We start from the raw sequence: 6710 nt of genomic DNA on the forward strand, positions 1-6710 counted from the left end.
GGCTCAGTAGGTAAATGTTTTTCACCTCCGTATGGAAATCTGAGTTTGAACACCACATACGTGCATAGAAGTCAAGTATGGCAGTTTGTGTGTGTAACCCTGACACTGGTGTTGGTTGGGGATAGGTGGATTCCTGGAGCTTACTAAGCAGCCAATCTAGCCAGCCAACAAGCTTCTGGATCATTGAGAGACTGTTTCTCAGAAAGAAAGGGTGGATAGATGATAGATACATAGATAGGTAGATAGATAGATGGATGGGTGGATGGATAAATGGATGGATGGATAGATAGATAGATAGATAGATAGATAGATAGATAGACAGACAGACAGACAGACAGACAGACAGACATATAGACAGATAGATGACATTCAGGGTCAACTTCAGGCCTCTGTAGGTATATATGCACACACATGACATACTGCACACTTTCACATACACAAGGATTAGTTACATTATAGTGCAACGCCTGCTCTATGCGCCACATGCTATGGTACAGTTGGCAAGTCGGGCAAGGGGCTGAAGATTGAAACACACAGACACTCGAGTAACGCCAAGAATGCCCAAGAATGCCCTCTTTATTGTGTTCCAGGGCAGCTTACATAGGGTCTCCTTGACTAATGGCCACGCCTGAACTCTCAGCTGCAAGCCCACCAGAAACCCTCCCCTGCCATCAGGAACTCCTGGGGGTCTTGTGCTCGGAGCAGCTGCAAACACAGGAAAACAAGTTGTTTGCTCAGAGCAGCTGCAAACACAGGAAAACAAGTTGTTTACTCCAACAGGCAGGGGTCACAGGAAATTCAGGGTCTGGGGATCCACAGGCCCCAACATTACATGAGATCTTAAGAGAGTGTGTTTATACAACCTTATGGGGGAAATACATCAGAGATCTCATTCTCTCTCTCCCTCCCTATCTCTCCCCACAGTCATGCGCCAAGGAAAGGCAATGAAGATAGAGGAAGAAGTGGGCAGCCCTTACCAAACCCCTAGACTCTGTGAGAAAGCAATTGCTATTGCTGAAGTTGCCATTTACAGGGTTTCTCTTTCGGCAACATGAATGAATTAAGACACGCTTTGGTACCAATAAATGGGATTCTACTCTAACAATTATCTAGATAGCAGAAACAGTCTTAAAAAAAAGTAAGGAGGAGAAATTAGGCAAGTTTCAAGGTGAATGTCAGAAACATGGGCCTTTGAGGAGATCCAAGGCAGACATGAGGCAGTTGAATGAAGGATCCCAAACTTAGGGACCAGGAAGTATGCTGTGGCTTAGATGTGGTTTGAGCATTTCCCACAAACAGGTAGTAATTAATGGGCTAAAATTTAATCCCAATGTGAGGTATCAATAAGGCCAAAATTTGCTCTGTAATGTTTTAATTATCTTTGAGAGGTGGTTAGGATTAAATAAAGTCATCATGGGGAATCCCTTCCCAAAGAATAAAAAGTGATGACTCTACATCGAGTCAGAGATCCAAAGGTGTGAGATGCTACCAAGCATGGTGCTTGCTTCTTGCCATGTGCTGCTCGGCACTATCCTGAGTCTGTCAATAGAAAAGTCATCATGACGTGAGCCTATGAACCTCCTGAACTAGATCATTTTTTCTTGCTTTGTATTTGTCATAACTTTGAAAAAATGGAGTAACATAGCCATTACTTGAGTAAAACCATGCTGGAGATCTTTGATTAAAATAGGGCTACATGTGGGTCAGGAGTCCTAGCTTTGTTCCATCCCTAAGTGGATCCAATGCATGCCTACTGCTGATTTCCTGCTTCACTGAACTTATGACCAGATGCACATGCTCAACAATTGAAAGAACTCCGAGCATGACAAGTAGAGAGATGTCTGAGCAGGGGCAATGGCACATACCTCTTTAATCCCAGTACTTAGGAGGCAGAAATGGGAGGGCTCAAGCAAGGCTAGCATTGGCTCCCTGGTGAATGTGAGGTCAGTACTTGAGACTCCATCTCAAACTCCCAGAATCTCAATAAGAAAGAAAGTAGAAAAGGGAAGGGAAGAAAAGAAAGGGAGGAAGGGACACAAGGAGGAAAGGAGGGAGGGAAGAAAAGATGGAGGGAGGGACTAATGTAGTAAGAAAAGCCTAGAAAAGCTCCCAAAACTTTGAGATAATATATATTTTTAAATATGGAGGAAAACACAAAAATTGTTGTGACCATCACCAAGTTTGAGCAGTTATGATGCCATTCCTGACTGAATTCATCAGGCATGAAATGACCACCAACAGACTCATCAGCTGTCAGTCAACCTCTAAACTCGATCCTCTGGATAACAAGATGCTGGAAATCCTGTCTCTAGATGAAGTGAATTGCGAGCTGGGAACAACTGGATAATATAGGAACATTTGAGGGATAAACTGCTGTAGATTGCCCTGGAGCCTGACCAGGGTCCCTTTTCCATTCAGGCCATCACACACGTCCTGTAGCTACCATGAATGTGTCTGGTAATGGCTCACAACTGCTTCCTTTTCTGCAAACTTGACCTGGACCAAATAGGGACTACCTTTCCAGAGAGATACTGCAACTGCCCATCTACACAAGTGACTCGTGGGCATGGGGCAGCAGAATGACACGGTTCATTCTTCAGAGCTCTTAGGAACCCGCTAGAGAGGACTTCAATTGAGGCTGTATTTGTTAGCAGCTCTGTCCTGCTCCATCCTGCTTCCCTCCTTTCTCCTGGAAGCACTTTCTAATAAAGCATATATACCAAAACCCTTGCATCAGACTCTGCTTTTAGGGAGTAGGACCCAAGACAGGACATACATAGCTACTTTGGATGGCCATGAGTTTTGTGTAGTGTATGGCACTTGTAAGATTTGGGCTATCAACAAGCAGAGTAACTATCAGGTATGAACATTAGTTAACATCTTGGTCTTAATGTCTTTGGGCTTGGGTTCTTTTATTGAGACAGAGTTTTTTTTTCAAAGGTGATGAAGTTTTAATGGACAATCTTCATGGTTATCTGGTTTTTATTTCTCAGGTCATTTAAGCAATTTCTAATTTTTGAGTTGTCTCTCAGTGTGAAATAGTGGTATTTGATATGAAATATAAATAATTTATTCACTTAACCACCGTTCTCTGAAGACATTCTCTTTAATCTAGTGGTTTGGAGGTCCCTGTCACTATGACACATCTTGAGACAAGGCTTATGGAGGGAAGGGGAGTTTCACTCTGGATTAAGTTCTCAAAGGCTCACTCATGGTAGGGAAGACACACTGCTTCTAGTTCTCAGAGCAGAGACAATATCATGGTGGAAGTGCAGTGGACCTAAACCACCTAAGACAGTAAGGGGAAGCAACTGAAACTTCACAGTCTCCTGCAAGTGCATGACTCTAGCCCAAAATGACCCTCCCATTAGAGAACCTAGCCTCTGACAGGCTCCTGTCCCACCAACTACCAATAGCACCAAGCTGGGACTATGCCCCTGACACATGGGTCTTTGGGGAGGGCATTGTATGTGTAACTTGTTCTAGAACCACATGTCATCAGTCAGGGACTGTTGTAGGAGGCTGCTTGTTTGTTCCCGGCTGCTCAGCCCCAAAATAACCACAGAGAAACTGTATTAATTAAATCACTGCATGGCCTATTAGCTCTAGCTTTTTATTGGCTAGCTCTTACATCTAGAATTAACCCATTTCAATTATTTTATATTTTACTATGAGGTTCCTGGCCCACCAGCAGAATTCCCACTGGTGGATTGTATCTTTCTCTTCTGGCAACTCCATGGCTTCTCCTAACTCCGCCTTCTTTTTCCCAAAATTCAGTTTAGTTTTTCATGCCTAGCTCTACTCTGCCCTATCACAGGCCAATGCATATTCTTTATTCATTAACCAATAAAAGCAACACACATATAGAAGGACTTCCTACACATATCAAGGGACTGGAAGGAACCGGGCTGTTCCTACCTTTTTAGAACTTAGATTGTCCCTGAATCTCCCTTCGTTTTTCTACAGAGGAAAGAACAGGAGAAAAACAGTGCCTTTGGAGGAGAGGTGATATGAGTGATTTCCCCAAATAAAAGTAGCAAGTGAATGTATTATCTATAGAAAATTTAAAACAGGGGTGATATAAATAACTAAATAAGCCTACCACTTGAAAATCATCATGCTGGAGATAACTCCAGCCATCATGTTCTTTCTCTTTTCTCATCACTGTGACAAAATACTTTACAAAGCAAGTAAGGGTGATGAAATTCTTTATAACCCATGACTTTCAAAGGTTTCAGTCCATCTTTGTGGGAAGGCAAGGCAGAGTGTCTTCTTCTACCACAGTGCTAGGAGCCTATGAACACAGGTCTTTCACTTGGCACTGGGCCAGGAAACAGAGGAAGAAAGTCCAGAAACATGAACAGGTATAACCTTCAAAGGCTACCCCTAAAATTTACTTCCACTAATCAGATCCTAAAGGCTCCACATCTTCAAAATGACACTTGGGGCCGAACTGCAATAAAATACTACAGATGGGAGCCTCAATCTTACCACTAGGGTGTATTGGACAGCCAGGGTTGGTTCTTCCCCAAAGTTGGAGGTCACAACAGCTTCTCCTATCACTTTATGGGTGGCTGGAATATGAGTGTTAGAGTAATTTAGTCCAAGATAACATGAAGAGTCTCTACCCTGTCATGACCTCAGGAAAGCTTGGGAAGTTATTTATGGTTGGATTCTTTTCTGGTTTGTTTGTTTGTTTTCTGTGAGGTACTGTGGAAGGGATCAGCCTAGCACACTAAGAATTTCCATCATTTTAATTATGTGCATTTTATGTAGGGAGACGGTGCCCTGGGAAAAGAGGAAAAGAATCAACAGAAAGATGATAAAAATCCACCCTTTCTGCAAGTTGGCGATGAACTTGTGTGGGCTTAACTGTGTTGATCTCTTAACCTGTGCTGGCAAAAGATTTAAAGCCATAGACCAACTGCTCATTCCTGGGGATTTGGAAGCAGTACATTGCTTATATTTTTGTCAGTAAAAAGATATAATTAAGGCTCTCAGCAGCTACAAACTTCTTCCTAACCAGTGAGCTTATAAAACAAGGTGATGAAGTTTTAAACCTTTACAACTCAACCTGAGAAGTTAGCATGCCCTCTACATTATTTCTTAGTACCAGTTAGAGTAACACCTATAATTTTCCCAACTTTGTATTTCTTGAGACCACAACGTGATACAATACTGTACCTAACTGTGAGACATGTAAAGAAGATGCAGTCTATGTTATGTGCAGAATCAAAGTTATATGAAATGTTTCTTTGGGTACCTAGGGGTAAAAGTAAAGGTATGAGAAGTTGTTTGGCAGAACTTTGTTGGGGGAGGTTGCTTGTTCGTTCCTGGCCACTCAGATTCCAAATAACCACACAGAAACTATATTATTTAAATCTCTGCATGGCCAATCATGTAAGTATATTGCTAGCTAGCTCTTTTAAATCTTTGGTTGACCCATTTCTATTGATCTGTGTATCGCCACGTAGCTGTGGCTTAGTGGATAAAGTTTCCTCCAGCATCTGTCTTCAGTAGGTTTACATGGCTTCTCCCAATTCCACCTTTTTTCTCCCAACTTTCAGTTTAGTTTTCCCCACCTAGCTCTACTCTGCCCTACTGCAGTCCAAGGCAGTTTCTTTATTCATTAACCAATAAAAGCAACACATATATAGAAGGACCTCCCACAGCATTTCCCCTTTTCTGTTTAAATAAAAAGGAATGTTTTAACTTTAACATAGTAAAATTACATTCAACATAACAGGTATCAAGCAAGAATTATAGTTACAATCCATATATCTACTTTATTTTTTATCATAATTAAGGAAAACTATAACTATCTATTCCTCAACTCTATCAAAGACTCCAGTCTTTCAAAAGTTTGAAGAATAGCTATCTAACTGAACTATATCTCTATATATCTAGAAAACCTATCTTGACTATTATAGATGATTATCTATTAACTTATATTTCTTAATTATACATTCAGTTTTAAAGGAGCTGCACAAACATAATACCTTAATCAAGAGCAGAAATATACAAATGGCAAAGTTGACCTTAAATTTGTATCAATAAACCAAGATCCACACCAATACAAAGTATCCATCTCTATAGCATATCCCCCTTTAAATGTAAACAAACATTTATAAACAATCATTTAGGGAATTTGGGTATAGTTCTCTTCAACCTGCTTCTTGTTGGGCAAAGTAATTTTGGGGGGTGTTTACAGCAACTCTCTCACCCAAGCCTATGTTCATTTATCTAACACTATTACACATTTAGAGGTCATTTTTAAAAATCTGAATCTGTCTTTATTGCAAATATCTGCAATTATTTTCTGACCAGAAACAACTTTTTTAAATATAATGCTAAGCAGGCATGACTAAGGCCAACACGATCCCTGTCTGCTTGCTCTGCCCAGTCCAACCTGGCAGACCCATGTTTGCTTCCTCTGTGAGCCATGCACATTGCCACATTTTCAGGCACAGAGCAAGGTGTATGTTGCCATTAAGAAAGTTGCAGCACTCTGCTCATGAACTCCATTTAAGTGCTCCATAGAGGACTTCTTGAAAGAATTAGAGCTGTTTGTGCTGGCAAACCAGGAAGTTGCCACTTTTGTTTTTAAAGATGCCACACAGTTTTTACTGTACCTCCTCTGCAAACAGAGCCTATTTGAAAAATTGTTATTACCAAGAAGCTGCCATTTTGTGGGTCTAGAAGCCCTTTAA

This window comes from Myodes glareolus, chromosome 1 (genome assembly GCF_982192425.1).
Source record: "Myodes glareolus chromosome 1, mMyoGla1.1, whole genome shotgun sequence".
Lineage (NCBI taxonomy): Eukaryota > Metazoa > Chordata > Mammalia > Rodentia > Cricetidae > Myodes > Myodes glareolus.